The following is a 17,462-nucleotide window of genomic DNA, read 5'->3' as shown; positions in this document are numbered from 1 at the left end:
GACTCCCGATTATAAAAATTATTAACAAGAATTTTTACATTCTTTTTATTTTAATATGAAGTCTTCAGCTCGGGTATGTATCTTACACCTATAGCACATCTGGATTCCGATGCCGAATTTTTATCAGAATTAATCTGTCATTTGATTTTATAAAATTCACAGTTGAGAGAGTTGATATCACATGCCTGAGTTGCCTCAAACATACTTAAAAGTTTTCCAATAATAAAATTGAGGGTAAGTTTCCCAATTTAGATTTAAATAAAATAGATAAGTTCCTCAGCGCATGAGCCGAATTTCAAGTGCTCAGTAGCCGCACATGGCTCATGACCTCCGTATTGAACAGCACAGGCCTAAAGCCCTTAGCACACATCTGGATAGTTGGAAAGTGCTCAATAAAGGGTGCTGCTGTATTGCGATCGATAATAAATTATATGTTGTTGCTGTGTTAGATGCTGTTGAGTCAATTTTTGACTCATAGTGACCCCATATGACAGAAAACTGCCCCATGGGGTTTTCTAGGCGATTATCTTTAATGCAGTAGATTGCTAGGTCTTTTCTCCCATGGAGCTGCAGGGTGGGTTTGAACTGCCAACCTTTTGATTAGCAGCTGAGTGCTTAATTATTGTACCACCAGGGCTCAGTGATGTATATTTATAAATAACTTACATATAGCAGTTATTGCTATCATCTGCAAGTTTCCATCTTCACATGCCCTTATTATGCCCACCCGATACTTTTGTTTTCACATTCCTGCCCACCCCCTCTCCCCAAACAAGAAAACAAAACAAAGAAATTAATCATCATTCTCTTTCTCATAAATCTTTGGAGGTCGTTTAGCTGACTTAGCTGACATATCTCATGCACGGTTGATTTTTCCTGTTAAAAACAGCCTTTCTTAGGAGAGAGCAAACCCTTGGTAACAGGGAGTTGTGACCTGCCTGCCAGCAGCCTTCCATTCAGGCCTGAGCTCTGTGACAGCTATTGACTTGTTAGTCACACGTCTTACTCATACTTTTAATCCAGGTTCACTTCCAACCTACACATATCACACTTACATAGCACCCATCCAGCGCGTTAAAGACGTCTGAAATCTTGGGAATATAAAGCATTCCATCAGTGTCTTTTTGTATGAAAACACTTTGGAGGACAAGGAGATCAGTTAATCCTAGGTTGTTCTTTAATATACGGTCAGTCATGATTTAATTTATGCAGAGGCTATTGGAAATTCTTATTTTTTGGCTGGAGTTTTAAATATGATTTGTATTTGTACCGATGTTGCTAAGGCGATTTCTTTTTGCAAACTTATAGTATATTTTTAGGAATTTTCAACACAGCTAGCTGATAATTCAGTGAAACATTTCTTTCCTCCTTTTCTTATTCACCAGTGCAGCCAAGTTTTGTAGTTTGATTCTAGTTTTTGATCATCTATTAGACCAGAAATAATATATCTAAAACGATAATTTATATTTTGTCTGGCACCTTGTCCTTCTCAGTACAAACAGTGTATTGATCATATTGGAATAAATAAACTGTGTTGGAAATGTGATGTACACTCCATATGATATTAGGAGCCTATAACGATAACGCACTCTTGTTCCATTACAACAGGCAAGAAAGCCAAGAGAGACAAAATTTTAAACATGCCCTGAGTTCTAGAAAGAAAAATCATTACATTGTCAGATTTCATGATTTCCTTAGCCTGGGGTTATATATGTCTTCCAATGTTTATTAATTATTTTAATATTTTATTATCATTATAAAATAATGTAAATCAAAAAATGTTCAAGCAATTTATTTCAATTTGACTAGTTTTCCAGGCTTCTATTAAATTCACATGCTCGAAAACTTTTAAAACTTATTAAGTAGCATAAGGCTGATAGAATTCATAATACAATGCTATGAGTGTGGGTCATTGTGCTCATTTTAGGGAAACTTTTTTTTTTTTTTTTTTAGGACCACTGGGAGCCCTGGAGCCACAGTGGGTAAGAGCTCAGCTGCTAACTAAAAGATCGGCAGTTCTAATCCACAAGCCACTCCTCGGAAACACTATAGGGCAGCTCTACTCTGTCCTACAGGGTCTCTGTGAGTCGAAATTGACTTGATGGCAAGTGGTTTGGCTTTTTTGGGGTTTTAGGACCACAGATATCTCATAGACAAGGGAGACAATCCAGAATATTCTGCATCAGGAACATTTAATATTGATGTAAAATGCTTAATTCAGTTTGACATGAGGCTAACTAAGGTAGTAGAATTTAATGAACCCCTAATGGTATTTTTATTTTCTGTAGCCCAGTGGTTCTGATGGGGGGGGGGGTCCAGAACCTACAGCCCCTGCATCACCTGGGAGCTTGCTAGAAATACAAATTCTATGGGCTCACCCCAAATCCTACTGAGTCAAAACTCTGATGATGAGATCCATTAGAGTGTGTTTTAGCCATCCCTGTGGCAGATTCTGGAAACCCTGGTGGTGTAGTGGTTAAGAGTTCAGCAGCTACCCCAAAGGTCAGCAGTTCAAATCTACCAGGCGCTCCTTAGAAACCCCATGGGGCAGTTCTGCTCTGTCTTATAGGGTCATTATGAGTCGGAATCGACCCGACAGCAGTGAGTTTGGTTTGTTTTGGGTTTTAGTGGGAGATTCTTATCACTGCTGTAGAACCCTGGAAGTTAATTTGTAAGAAACATGAGAAAAACTGGGAAATGTTAGTGCAAATAAAGTCAACCAAGTGTCTTCACTGTGGTACTTCTTAGAGCCTTTAACGTGTAGATACTGACCATGAATGTGCAGCAGTGGTACCACAGACAGGCAGTTTGAGAAGAGAGGGGAGGAGGAGGACAGGCTAAGGAAATGTTGCCTTTGGGTAAAATTGCTCCCTTGAAGTTGCAAAATATCCAACAGCTATTTAGGATCTTTTGTACTTGGGGTCATTATTGTTAGTTTTTTTTTATTGAGTCAGGTAGACTCATACTGACCCCATGTGATACGGTAGAACTGCCCCATAGGGTTTTCTAGGCTGTAATCTTTTTGGGAGCAGATCACTAGGTTGACTGATGCAGCCGGAGCTGGGTTTGAACTGCCAGACTTTTGGTTAGCAGTTGAGTGCTTAACCACTGAGTCAAAAGGACTCTTTTGTACATGGGGGTACATTACATTATATACATATATTTATGCCAAATTGATAAAAGAGATTAATCCTGGCAAATATTGCCGAGGTGAGTTGAAGGGAAAACAACCAGCATCACCAGAAGCAGCTCTAAAATTACTTGCTGTAGGTCGCTGGTTCCCAAATTGGGCTATAGGAACAGGCAGGCCTTTGGAGGGGTTCTGTGGGACCAATGAGTCCCTTTATCCACAAAAGTTTGTAAATTAGATACACCCATCACTTATATATACACCATGTATCTCTTCTTCAACAAAAGATAGATGTAGCTGTGATTAAAAAAGTGCAAATTGTTACCAAAGCCACATATTTCATCTTTTTCTTAGTTTCTGACATTTTCTTCATTCATGAAAACTCAAAAGCATAGATAGCTTCTAATCAAATAAGGCCTTAAAATGTTTGACTTTTTTTTTTTTTTAAAGCTGCTTTTTTTTAGACAACTTCTAATTATTTAAATTCTTTTTAAAGCAACTTCTTTTTAGGAAACATTTTGTTTTAAAACTATTCAAGTTTAATTGAAATTCTATTTTGGAATCTATTCCCCCCTCCCTTAATTGGATTTAGTTAAGTGGTAAAACAGAGTGGCCTTTTCAGAGCCCATGGGACCCTAACATCTATAATTTCACGAGCAGGAGGTCCTTGATGTCAGTCTATGACATCAAAGGTTTTTCTCATGATGTGGCCATCTTCCTGGCTACGCCTTTTACACTGCAGCATTGACATCAACAGAAAGTGTTTTTCTTTCTTCTTCAGTATTAGTTTTCTGCCTGAAGGCAGTAAATACAGGACCCTGGCCAGCTTGTCCCACTGATTGGAATAAAACAAATGGTCATTTTGAAAACTTGATAGGAAAGACTCAGCCTTTCTGATGTTGAAGTCCTTGACTTGCACACCCAAACACGCTGACCCAAGTCCAGCCTTAGAAAAGGCATACGGCACATGTAGGAACCATAAAGTACACTGTTTTTTCTGCTAGAAGACATGGATTATCTTCTTACCTCCCTCTTCTTGCTTATGATCACCTAGTAAGGGGTAAAATCAGAAATAACCCTAAAACACCCACTGGGGACTTCTTTCCTGGTTTATGAATCTTGTTTTCTAAACCTACTCTGCGTCTATTATGTTTGTTGTTAGCAGCCATTGAGTTGACATCAACTTACAGCATCCGTATGTTCAATAAAACCAACCCCCATGACTGGTTGCTCATCAGACCATTGTTACCCATAGAGTTTTCATTGGCTAATTTTCAGAAGTAGCCCGTCTTAGTCAAGAGGCTCTGCTGAAGCCTGTTCAGCATCATAACAACATGAAGGCCTCCGCCGACAGACCATGGTGACGGCGCTCGAGGTGCGTCAACCAGGAATCGAGCCTGATCTTCCATACCAAGGACGAGAATTCCACCGCCGAACTGCCAGTGCCTCTCCTGCTTATGTTCGGGATCCATTTATCAGTTAAGACTTCCTCACAGAAGCTCTGGCCCAAAGGCATTTCGTGATGTGCTAGGCCTGCTATCTGGCTGCTGTATACATGTGTAAGGGAATGGGCTTTGGAGTTAGGTGGGCAGTGTCCAAATCTTTTCTGAACTTGAGTTGCCTTGTCTGCATAACACGGATAATAAGTCCCTCGCTCACAGGGCTGCTGTTAGAAATATGTGATAAGCACTTAGCACCATGCCTTGCATAGGATAAATGCCCAGTATTTGTTCATGTTTCTCACTGTCATCAGCAGTTCAGTCAGACACACATACAAGTCCTCGGTAATTAAGCCACATGACGGGTTCTTGAGAAATGTCTGAAAGGCTAATGCTGGGGTAAAAGGAGACTGAAGCTGATTCTCTATACGACGACCTGGAGTTAGTTTCTCTAGACATGTACGTGACGTATACAGATCCTTTTAACTGATAATTGTTGAGTTACATTTCAGCAGCAAGGAAGTTTTCAAATCATCTGGGTGGGGTGGGTTGCTTGGCCGAAATAGTTAATTTTCCCCCAAAATTATACCCATTATTAAAAGTTCTGAGAAAATTTTGTTGATGATCAGCAGCCAAATTAAGCAACTGTTAAAATTCTTATTTCTATAAAATTCTGGAGAAAATGGTAAAAACTGGGGCTAAATTTTCAAGAAAGTTAATAGATGTTGAGTTGTCACATGTTCCGTGGTTCTGACGTTAAGCTTTTAAGCTGAGAAAGCCAACCGTTTTGGTTTTCAAACTCAGGTTAAATATAGGTGACGATACTAGCAACTCACTTTTTAAATCATTATTATTTTTAGGCAAGTAGAGGTTCAAAGTACATTTTAAAAATGTAATCACAGTCTCTCACTACCGATCCCCAGGGCTCACATTCCAGAAATAGCCAACCGATGGACGCAAATCTCTGTGTTCAGAACATTTTCATCTCTAATCAAATTGCATGGTTTTTTTTCTGGACTCCAGGTGTTCTGACTCATATGCTCTGGAATTATCTGACTTCTTTACACGTTATGTTCATTTTCTTTCTAGAATCCTGCTACCCCATCCCTTTCATCTCTTATAATTTATGTAAAGGTTTAATCTGTCCTTTTTATTTTTTTTACCTTTTAGAAACATGTCACCTTGAGTGTTCTGTACTCAATACTCACACTTGCTGACCTTTATTTTTGCTATTAAATAATTTATCTTATTTCCATGATATATACTATCTTGAGATAAGCCTGAGGGCCATTCCCTTTATTCTATTTTGCAAAGTTCACTAACTGAACACTGATACTACAGTCCTGAAATCAAACATACCTGCATAGCACACCATGACCTTGGGGAAGTTGCCTTTCTGTGCCTCAGTCTTCCCATTTGACTCGATGGTCTCAGAATTGCCGTCTAGCTCTGACATTCAGTGGATTTCTTTTTCCCTGATAGGTGCCTTAAATAACTTAAATTTCATTTATGGTAAGATGAGGACTCCAAAGGACTTTAAAAGCCCTTGAAGGAAACACTCGGTTTGTTTTAAGTATTAGGTACACAAAACGATTTTCCAAATAAAGAACCTCAGCGTATATAATACCTGTAGTTCCACTGTAGTTTAGCGATCCAGTTTCTGCAGAAGGGTGGCAGGAGGTGAGTTGGAAAACCTCTTTTATTGTTATCAAGATGTTCTATTATTTTGTCTAAGTGTGTTTTGTTAATCACTTCTCGCATCTCTGAGACATTCCTGAAGGCCTTCTGTAAACAGGGATTGGGCACAGGTTTGTTAGGGATAGATGATGGGGGAGTTTGTTTTTGTTTGGTCAGCAAGTTAGAGGCCAAGACAAGACAGATTTAAAGTGCGACTCACTTCCATATGTATTTTGCCCACTTCCTTGAGTTTACATATTAACACCCATTTTTAATTCTCTCCTTAAGAGAGAGAAGGAGAGGGAGAGTGTTGGGAAGGATTGGAGTGGGTATTACATATGCTGTATTATATTAATAATAAAAATTAATGTCTGACTCTTTTACCAAGTGATATAAACAGTTGACTACTTTTCTCTCAAAGCTCTTCCTTTTTTTCAATGATCTTTCAATTCTTTCTCTTTTACTTTTTCTTGGATAACACCTTTACAGACGTTACTATCCTTCCCTCTCTTTTCCCTCTCTCTCTCTCCTCCTGTCTCTCCCTCCCCCCTCTTTTCCTCCCTTCCTTCCTTTTTTCTCTCCTTTCTGTATTCCTTCCATCCGTGCATTCATCCATCCCTCCATCCACCCATTCTTCTTTCAACACACAGTCTGGAATTACACTGCTTGCCTTTCAGTCTTATTCCTGCCATTACATAATCTTGGGCAGGTTACTTAGGCTCTAGTCTAAACCTTAGTATCCTCATCTGTAAAATGGGCACAGTATCAGTATACCCCATTCTGTTATGGTGTTTCTTTGATGTGAGTACCTGGATTGTGATTGGTAAATAAGGGAAGTATGCCAGTGTAACATGAAATTTGTTTTGATTCATTTCCCCACCATGCTGATATTTTGAAGCCATCAGGGTCAAGCTTTATATAATTTAAAGAGAAAGCTGTAGTCATAGATAAAGATCTTAAGGGAAAAAATTAAAAAGCCGGATATTTACAAAGCATCTGGCCCTCCTGCAGGTATCATCTGGCTTAGAGGAATCTGGGCTTCAAAAACTAGTGGGCTGTCCACCGCTCTTTCTCTGGAGAAGCTGAGAGTTCAGATGAAGTGGTTACGGAGATGTTTCCCTCTGTGTTAGAACAGTGCACTCAGGAAGAAAGCTACATGCAGGATAAGATTTAAATTTTTTTTTTTTTAATCTATATTAGAAGCACTTGCCATTCGTGACTCACCTTTTGAAGGGAGTCTTAGGATTTAATGCTGACTGTGACGCCTGCCGCAAATGCTGGTAGAAATTTAACCTGCTGATGTTGAATTAGTTGTTATTCATGCTCCGGTTACAAAGGTCCATAGGTTTTGAGGGACCTGCCCCTAACCTTTTTCCTATATGGCCTGTTATTCATGGTGTGTGATTTCACAGAACACGGAGTTTTTTCAGGACTGTGGAGGTGAAGTTAGAGCAGAAACACCTGAACCTACTTCAGAGTCTAGTAATTCAATGAAGTAATGTATGTGAAGCACATAGCACAGCTCCTAGAGGGGAGGGTTGCCTTTGAGCAGAGTCTTGAAGGACAAAGAGGAAAGTACTCAATAAATATTAGCTAGTGCTCTTAAACCCTTTTCACTTTGAAACTTTTATTTCTCCAACAATGAAGGCAGTTGGTTTTCCTTGTGGGGAGGTGCTGTGGCCACACAGAGGAAACTCATTTCAGCTTCAGAAGGTGAGGGAAGTATTCCAGAGTGGTTCCTGTTGAGTGGAAACCTGAAAAGCAGGTAGTATTATACCAGAAAGGCTAAGATAAGCCTGGGGAGAGCCTGGAGAGAAGAATGTAGCAACAATAGGTCTTCTGGATTTTTATGTGAAACAGGGAAATACGAGACAGTGGAAGGTTGGAACTGAGAGTGTTTGAAGGAGAAGCTGGACCAGGTGAGCAGGGGACAGGTAATAACCGCCCTCATATGTGACTCTGCGGAGCTTCACATACACGGGTCTTAGGGAGTGTTGGGTAGTAACTGACAGCATTTGTTTGCTTTTGTTTTCATTTTAGAGAAAGAGAAGAACCTGGTCAAGTAGACTTCTTTAGGAGCTCAGTGGTTTAGTTTTAGAGGAATATGATAGGAGGTGGGGAAGCTGTTGAAATAATTTTGGGCATAAATGATGAAGCATTGACTGCAGAAGTCCTGGAAGACATAAGAAGAAGGCACTGATTAAAAGACAATTAAGGGGTAAAGTGAATGGAACCTTGTTAGGTTTAGGCGAGAAGGGAGAAAGCTAGCCTGACTCTCAGATTTCGGACCTGTTGACTATGTAGTTGATAAGGGAGTAGGAAGAGAGAAGTTGTTTTATTGTCAGAGGTGATGAGTTCAGCCTTAAGACGTTTTGTGTTTGAAGGCAGCGATGGGTTGACTACACCATGATTATCATCATCACCATTGCCAACACTATGTGCCAGGCACTGTGCTCAACATTTATGGATGTGATCTCTTTTAATTTAATGCTCACAGTAATACAGTGTTTATGGGAGACAAATACTACCGTATACATTTTACTTAGAAGGAAACTGAGGTATAGGAGAGATTAAAAAATTGGTCTATACAAAATAAAACAAAAAACAAACCCATTGCCATTGAGTCGATTCTGACTCATAATAACCCTAAAGGACAGAGTAGAGCTGCCCTACAGGGTCTCCAAGGAGTGGCTGGTGGATTTAGCTACCTTTTGGTGACCTTTTGGTTACCACCCGAGCTCTTAACCAGGAATTGGCAGATAACGTCTGCAGGCCAAATCCTGCCAGCTTCCTGTTTTTGTAGTTTTATTAGGACACAGCCACATTCATTCATTTTCACGTTGTTTGTGGCCGCTTTTGCACTTCAGTGGCGGAGCTGAATAGTTGCAACAGAGCTCATAGCCCGCAAAACAGAACATGTTTACTATATGAACCCTGGCCAACCTCTGGCCTGTGCCCACATAGCTAATAGCTGGAGAGCTGGGACTCAGATCTTTGAGAGCCGAGATTGTATCTTTCTTGTTCACCTCTGTATGCTGAGCATGTTACATTATGCCTAGTGTATAGTAAGCCCTCATCAATAAATGCTTATTAAATCAGTTAATAGATGAGTGAGTATGAATGAATGAATGAACAGACTAGCAGAGTCAAGTCTACTTGATTCTCAGCCTGTGCTATTCACAATTATTCTATACCAATTCTGGTAAAGGTGTCGAGCAGGAGTTGTTTCTGCTCAGAGTTCAAGAGTTGCAGTACTTGCTTGACTTATTCCTGTCTCCGTTCTCCTGTTTTTTTAATTTTTTTAGGAGTGCCTCTGTAATTAGGTTTGCATAAAACGTGTGGTATAATTACCTTAATTTCTTCTCATCCTTCCTGGTCCTGTTTAACCAAACACCTCCCACATCTTTGTTCCTTGTGCTCATCCTGATTGACTCATGAGGTGACACTGGCTGACACTTGGCAAACCAGTGACCTTTTTGAGCTAGAGTTGACAAAAGCTAATAGAAGAGGGTAAAAAAAGGTAGGAGGAAGCACGCAGCAAGGCTTTTCTTCCTTAAGGAGGAAGCGGCTTAGGTAGAGAAATATGTCAAGAGGAAGTTATGTTTTGAATATTTTAGGAAGGTTTGGCTGGATAATATGTGCAAGAACAGAAGCAACGTAATTAACACAAATGAAGATTGAGAGGACAGTGCTCACTGTTATGAATTCAGTTGTGTCCCCTATGTTGATGTCCTAAATCTTGCACCTGTGGATGTGATCCTGTTTGAAATAGGATCTTTGTTTATTATGTTTATTATGTTAATGAAGATTTACTAGAGGAAGTTGGATTCTGAACCTTATCCTGTCTGAGTGGTGGCTTATAAAAAGAGCAGAATAGACACAGAGACACACTGGGGAAATTAAACTCTGCGAGGACAGGGGCAGGTGAATCCGCAAGCCCAGGAATGCCAAGGATTGCTGGCAGCCACTAGAAGCTGAAAGAGACAAAGAAGGACCTCCACCTGGGGCTGACACCCTGAGTTTGGACTTGTAGCCTCCTGAACTGTGAGAGAGTACATTTCTGTTTACTAAAGATACCTCTTTGTGATATTTTTGTTAGGGCAGCACTAGGTAACTGTGACATTCACTAAGGGAAAATGAGATTATGGATAAAGACAAGAAACTGGTTACACGATGCCTATTGAGAGAGATTACACTGTGAAATTCCTGAATTGTTATCTAGTACAATTTCCCTGGAAAAATAATACCCAGAGAGGAAAAATAGGTTTAAAATATATTAAGCACCAAAAGTCCCTCTTTGTACATCTCCCCAGAAAAATTGTTTCAATTAAAACACATACACACACACACATACCCCACAAAAAACAACCAGCCTCTGAGGAGGAAATGAGATATGTGTGAAGTACACAGAGCTCTTTGAATGCACGTTGCTATAGTCTAACTTTTAATGTATCTATGACTTGGACTTTGGTTGTATTTTCAAGCAGCATGTTCCTAGGCCAGCTAGATGAAAAGAACCGTTCTTTAACCAAATTAGCAGTGATAGGAACCAGTCAGTGTGGTTTCTATAAAATCTAATATATCTTTGGTAAGACTTTGCCTCTGTTTAAGGATGTTAAAATTAGTAGTATTTAACTTCATTTAGAGACTTTTTTAAAGTATAAAGAATGATATTAATAATACCAGTGTTTAGATTCCTTTTTTATTACTTTTTTTTTTAATAAGTTTTTTACCATTTCCATTTTACCAAAGTTTAGACAGGTTACATGGGTTTGAGCCCAGGTTTTCAGCCGTTGTGCTATCGACCCTCACTTTCTGCCCATCTTCACCACCCTGTCAGCTCCCCATAGTTTATTTTCTTTAAAGACAATCTGTGTCAGGTTGCATTTAAAATGAATAGTGGTCTGAGCCCATTGAGGTGAACTGTTACTGAATTCTTTTTTTCCCAGTGGCCCATGGTCTAATCATATATTTAAGACAGGACAGCTACCAGTTGCCATTGAGTAGATTCCGACTCATGGTGACCCCGTGGGTGTCATAATAGAACTGTGCTGCATCAGGGTTTTCTGAAATAGATCACCAGGCCTTTCTTTCCAGGTACCGCTGGGTGGACTGGAATCTCCAAACTTACAGTTAACAGCTGAACACATTGATTATTTGCTCCACCCAGAGACATCCTTGGAGTAGCTCTACACTTCTGCATAGGTTCTAACCAGATTTCCGATTGCCGTCGAGTCAATTCCGACTCATAGCAACCCTATAGGACAGAGAAGAATTGCCCCATGGGGTCTCCAGGGAGCCCCTGGTAGATTCGAACTGCCAACCTTTTGGTTAGCTGCCGAGCCATTAACCACTGCACCACCAGGAAGCTAATTAATATAGTAAATTCTGAAAAAGAGGGCATATAAAATGTCCCTATTATCTAATTAGGAGATCCACAGTAAGATTTGGGTAGTTGAGGACAGAGACAAGGTGAGCCCCCACTAGAGGGTGTTCCAAGTATAGCCTCCCATTTCCTTGTCGCTAAGAGCTTTGTGTGGTGTTGACCAAAACTTTTTTCCCCTGAACCTTGCAAATGGTCGTGTTGGAGACTTGGAGTTGTCTTCTCTACCTTCCTTGGAGTCCCAGACAGAGATGAAGCCCTGGCCCAGTCAAGCAAGTTGGGGAAGAAGTGGTAGTGGGTGATTTGCTTTATAATGCTTTGGTTGGCAATGGAAGTTGAGCTGTGGTCTCAACTCGGCTGGAGTGGAGAACTGGCTTCTAGATAGTGGGATCCGTGTTCGGTAAACGTGAAAATGGAGAAGTGGCATCCAGTGCAGTCGGGACCTTCTGACATCACAGTTACAATATCTGCTGGGAAGAAGTACATTTGCTGTGTTTTTCTTTTCATCTTTTGTTCCTTCTCATTGTCTTTTCATTTATATACATTTGTAAGGCCCTGGAAGTGAACTCCATTCTTGTTTACATGTGAGCTCCATAATATGTTTATACTTGGCGTTCAGTTCTTTCATTAATGTTCAGAACCCCTCATGGGAGCTTTGTGAGAACGTAGATCTCGTCTTTGTGGTACATTGCTGCACTCCCAGCACCTAAAATAGTACTGGAACCCTGTTAGGAGCCCAGTAAATATTTACTGCGGTTTAATTCATGAGTCACTCTTCTCCTCTTGATTTTTATATTTGAGTGACCTCGTTTTCCAGTGGGTTTGTGTGGATGATTTATATTTTCCTCCAAACAAAGGGTTAAACAGATAACTCTTAGCTTATTTTGGTATAAAATAGATCCCTTTGAAAACCAGCCTGAGGCTTTTCTTTCTTTTTTTTTTTTTTAAATGTATGACGCTAGTTTGATCATCTGACAAAAATACCACTTTTAATTACTGTGTAGTCTTTAGTTACACTCAGAGCCTCTGGAACACGGAGATGGCAACACATTCAATTCATTGTCTTTAGTGATCTTGTCTTTTGACTTGGTTATTGGTACTTCATGATATTTACTTGGAATACCCATTTTAAAGTATACTTTATTTATTTATTACAGTAAACAACAAGAACAACCCCAATGGGTTTGTTTTAAATGTTAAAATAAATCACTTAGCTTTACAGAAATAGGGAGTGATTAGAAGAATGCAATAATTATATTTTCTATCACGCCTTGTTATTTCCAATTTTGTTCATAAAGATTATAAGCTATGGTCTCTGAGGCTTCAGAGAACTTAGGAACTGGATTTCTCTTTTAAGCTGACCTCGTTTTGTGGGTTTTGGCTTCCTTTATTTTGAAATCATAGGGGTGAAAATTCAGTGTCTATCGTAAGAACAGTTTTCCCTGTGATGCGGGTCTAGTTTGTCGTACAGAATAGTGATCTCTAGCTAATCGTTGGAATACCCTGGTGAGCCTTTAAAAATAATGATGGCTAGCTCCCAGTCCTGGAGTCTGGGAATGGTCTTGGAATTTATATTTTTTAAAAACTCCTTCGTGGCATCTGCTGATAGGCCAAGTCTGATTTAGAACACTGTATCAGTGAGCTCAGGGTCATGGCTGTGAGCTGTCTGTTGGCCCATTCTTTGTACTTTGTTCTGTGATCTGAGACCTGTTTCTTGGAAGTGTAGTGTGTCTTAGTTACGTAGTGCTGCTATAACAGAAATACCACAAGTGGGTGTCTTTAACAAAGAGAAATTTATTTTCAGTGGCTTAGGAGGCTAGAAGCCTGAATTCTGGGTACCAGCTCTAGGGAGAGGCTTTCTCTCTGTGTTTGCTCTGGGGCAAGGTCTTTGTTCCTTGGCTCCTTGGATATCTTTTCATTCATATTAAGAGTCTTTCAAGGAGAAGTTTTATATTTCGGTCAAGTCCATTTTATACATTTATTCCTTTACTACTGTGCTTTGGTGCCATATTTAAGAACTCTTTCCCTAACCCAAGGTCATAAAGATTTTCTCCTATGTTTTCTTTTAGAAGTTTTACAATTGTGGGGTTTATTGTTTGCTTTTAGTTCATTTTTGTATGCGTTATGAGATATGAATCAAAGTTCATTTTTTGAGTATGGACGTCCAGTTATTCCAATCCATTTTTTGAAAAAATTATCCTTCCTCCACTGAATTACCTTTGCACATTTGTCAAAAATCAGATGATTATACATGTGTTGGTCTATTTCTGGACTTTCTGTTCTGGTCCATTGATCTGTGTGTCTGACCTTAACACCATTACCAAATGGTCTTGATTACTGTAGCATTCTAGTAAGTCTTGAAACCTGGCAGTGTTCAATTTGTTCTTATTACTCTTTGTAGTAAAATTTCATGAGTAATATTTGTGTAAGTGGTGTTACTCTTTTCAGAGATAAAACTGAAACTTTGTCTGGTTAATAAATGGCATGATTTAGAATTCTGTTAGTGTCTTTCTCTTAACGTAATTTATCTGAAGCATTTCACATTTTTCTGAAACAGCAGAAGAATGAGTTATGTACAAGTCCACTTGTAGAATCTTTAACTTTTTATGAGTCTTATTAGACATGGTCTTTATTGCTGTAGTTATTTAAAATTTAGAAAGTGACTTCAGAGTGCCTGTCACAAGGCTAATTAAGCCCTGGTAGGTACTGGAATAGATTATCGAGTCCATCCAGGAGGATGGTGGTTGGGTTGTTTTCTGATTTTATAAGTTGTCTAAATGGAGAGAGCCTAGAACAGAGATTGGCATGATTTATAACCAAAACAAACAAAAAAAAACCAAACCCAGTGCCATCAAGTCAGTTCCTACTCATAGCTACTCTATAGGACAGAGTAGAACTGCCCCATAGGGCTTCCCAGGCTATAAATCTTTATGGAAGCAGACTGCCACATCTTCCTCCTGCTGAGCAGCTGGTGGGTTTGGTCGAACCACCAACCTTTCTATTAGCAGCCAAGTGCTTAACCACTGTACCACGAGGGCTCTTAAGGATTTATAACGGTAGCTGTTAACCCATTCCTTTTAGTACTTCTTTCGTCACATGTACAGAACAAAAACAACAGTTTTTATTTATTGGCCACTTAATATATACTGGTCACTTTAAGTTATCACATTTATAATTACATTATTAATGTGAGGTAGGTGCTACTAATGCCTTGTTTTGCTTGGAGAGAGGTTCAACAACTTGCCTGATGCCATACAGTTTGATGAAATGGGGCTAGGATTTGCTCCTCTCCCCTTCTTCAAATAATCCTGTGCTCCTAACCACTACGCTTTAATAGCCCAAGTACTAGATAATGAAAGGGACCCAAAACTTAAAATATAACTAAAATAGTCCACTGACCTCTGGAATCTCAACTTCCTGTATCCAAAACTTTCCTGTATATGTTCTCTTTTGAACCACTGGATGAAAAAGCCTGGTAGTATATAGAGATCAGTTCCGGTGAGTCAAACTGCTTGAGTAAATAAATGAATCATTTATTCATTTCACAATTCAATACTTATCTGTTGAGTATTTATGTGCCAGACACTGTTCGTGGTGCTGGAAATACAGCAGCAAGACAAGCAAGCCTAGAGGTTTCTTCTCTCATGAAGATCATATTCTCTTGGGGAAAGATGCGTGGTGGACAACTTTGAGATCATTTAGATGGTCTTTGTCCACAAACTGAATGTAAAATCTTCCTTAGACCCCAGTCTATTGGGCCCTATGACAATGCCAAAACCCATATTTGAAATCACCTTTAATTTCAGATAGGAGACCAAACCTGTCTATCCGTGGCAGTTTTAAGTGTTTGGTTAGGCTGTCTGCTTTAGCTTAGCTTAGATCATTGGCTCTCATTTCTAGTAGGATGTTTTTCCCCGACCACTCATCTCTCCAGGTACCTTTTGAATGTATGAGAACAAACTCCAAAAGGTGTAACCATTGCTCTTGAGAATAAACAATATCTGTAGGAACTCAAGAAAAAAAGATTTTTCTGCTAGACTCGAAGAGGGCTACTCAGGGTTGACTTAGGACAGACTTTAAAAAAGTGAGCATTAAAAATAACTTTTTAAGAGGAGGAAGAAAATGACTTAACTATCCTTTTATTTATTTCTTTATTTTTCAGAAAGAGGGAAGTCAACCAAAATACCCAGGTCTTTTTTTTTTGTTCTAAGTTTTTTAAGACTCTTTCGCAGGAGGTCTTGTAGCATTTGCCCCACCCATTTACCTTGGTGTTTTGCTATAGAGTCCAGGATGGATACGTGGGGTGGAAAGATAACTGGGCAATGTTCTCAAAATTGTGGTTCAAAACAAAACAAAAAAAAATCAAACCCGTAGCCGTTGAGTCAACCCCAACTCATAGTGACTCTGTGGAACAGAGTAGAACTGCCCCATAGGGTTTCCAGGGAGTGCCTGGTGGATTCGAACTGCCAACCTCTTGGTTAGCAGCCGAGCTCTTAACCACTGTGTCACCAGGGTTTCCAAAATGGTAGTTAGGTCACCCAGTTAACCCTCAGCATGACCCAAATTTGTAGCATTTTAAACAGCAAGGAAATGCTGGAGAAGGAGCAGTCCTCTCCTTGGGAATAGGAATGTCTTTTCTTTGTAATGTAATCAGTCGAAAAATGAAGAATGCTTTCTCTTTCTGCTTTCCCTGATGAGATTTTTTTTTTTAAACCTTCTCTTACATCATCATGTATCATTCCTTTATCTGGCATGAGTTTATATACTGAGTACTATTTCCCTTCCCCTCAACCATCTACCCCAATTAAAAAAAAAAAAATTACTGGGTGGTGGAATTTTTTTTAATTTGGAAATTCCTAAAAATAGTTACAGTTTTACAAATGTAACAAAGTCATTCTTAAAAATCATATTAAAATAACAAATACTGTCAAAATAAAATAGTAGCTAGACTTTTTGTTTGTTTACCACAGAAATGTGTATTTCTGGTTCATTTACCAATACTGTAATTTAATCTTTTGTGAAGATGTAGGGGAATGAGAATTAATACGCTGCTGGTTGTATTTGTAAATTGGTACAATTTTTCTGGAGTCCCTGGGGGGTGCAAATGGTAAATGAGCTCGATTGCTAATTGAAAGGTTGGAAATTTTAGTCCACCCAAAGGCATCTCAGCAGAAAGGCCTGGTGATCTATTTCCAAAAAAACAGTTATTTAAGACACTGTAGAGCACTGCTCTACTCTGACACACATGGGGTCGCCATGAGTTGGGATCAAATTCATGGCGACTTGTCTTTTAATGAAAGAGGTAGAGCAGTTGGACAAGTTCCTGGTACTGAAATGAGATGGCACTTTAAAAATTCATAGAGAGATCAACTCACACTGTTTCCCAGAAAAGCATGGCGCTCATTCTTCAAGCCCCTCATAGAAATTGCTAGAAAGCATTACAGACCTCTTGGAGTCTAGGATTGGGGTAGATGTGGGTAAATGGGCACCTGGAACCTCTGTTGATGGTAATGTAAGTGGAATAGCCATTTCAAAGGTCTTTATTGTTTTAAGGATTTTTAATGAGCTTGTTTTAACATTATTCATTGAGTGGCATCAGTGGTGTTACTGATGTTTGAATGGCATTTCCATTCAAAAATATGTAAGACACGTGTTATGTGTCGTGTTTCATGTTTCATTCCATTATTTTTCTTTAGGAGATGAATTTTACCTTCAGAGATTTCATCTGCCCTGCGTTTGGAATGTAAACTTTTCTAAGGTTCTAAAGAAAAAGCTGAGGTAATGGGGCAGTGACAATAGTGCATAGTTGAGTTTCCATGAAGGTGACTTAGAT

At 39.3% G+C, this 17,462-nt stretch overlaps 1 protein-coding gene and 1 pseudogene across 2 annotated transcripts in view; both read left to right on the top strand.

Annotated features, from left to right (window-relative positions):
- MITF (melanocyte inducing transcription factor) overlaps nt 1-17,462 on the top strand; it is a 281,453-nt gene that overhangs the window by 177,092 nt on the left and 86,899 nt on the right. The gene's annotated exons all lie outside the window — the stretch shown is intronic.
- The window catches only part of LOC135228499 (small ribosomal subunit protein uS5-like), a 57,631-nt pseudogene continuing 42,157 nt past the window's right edge, over nt 1,989-17,462 (top strand).

The sequence above is a fragment of the Loxodonta africana genome, chromosome 22 (assembly GCF_030014295.1).
Source record: "Loxodonta africana isolate mLoxAfr1 chromosome 22, mLoxAfr1.hap2, whole genome shotgun sequence".
In the NCBI taxonomy this organism is placed as follows: Eukaryota; Metazoa; Chordata; class Mammalia; order Proboscidea; family Elephantidae; genus Loxodonta; species Loxodonta africana.
The sequence above is the reverse complement of the archived record's forward strand: the minus strand, read 5'-3'. Positions and strand labels throughout refer to the sequence as shown.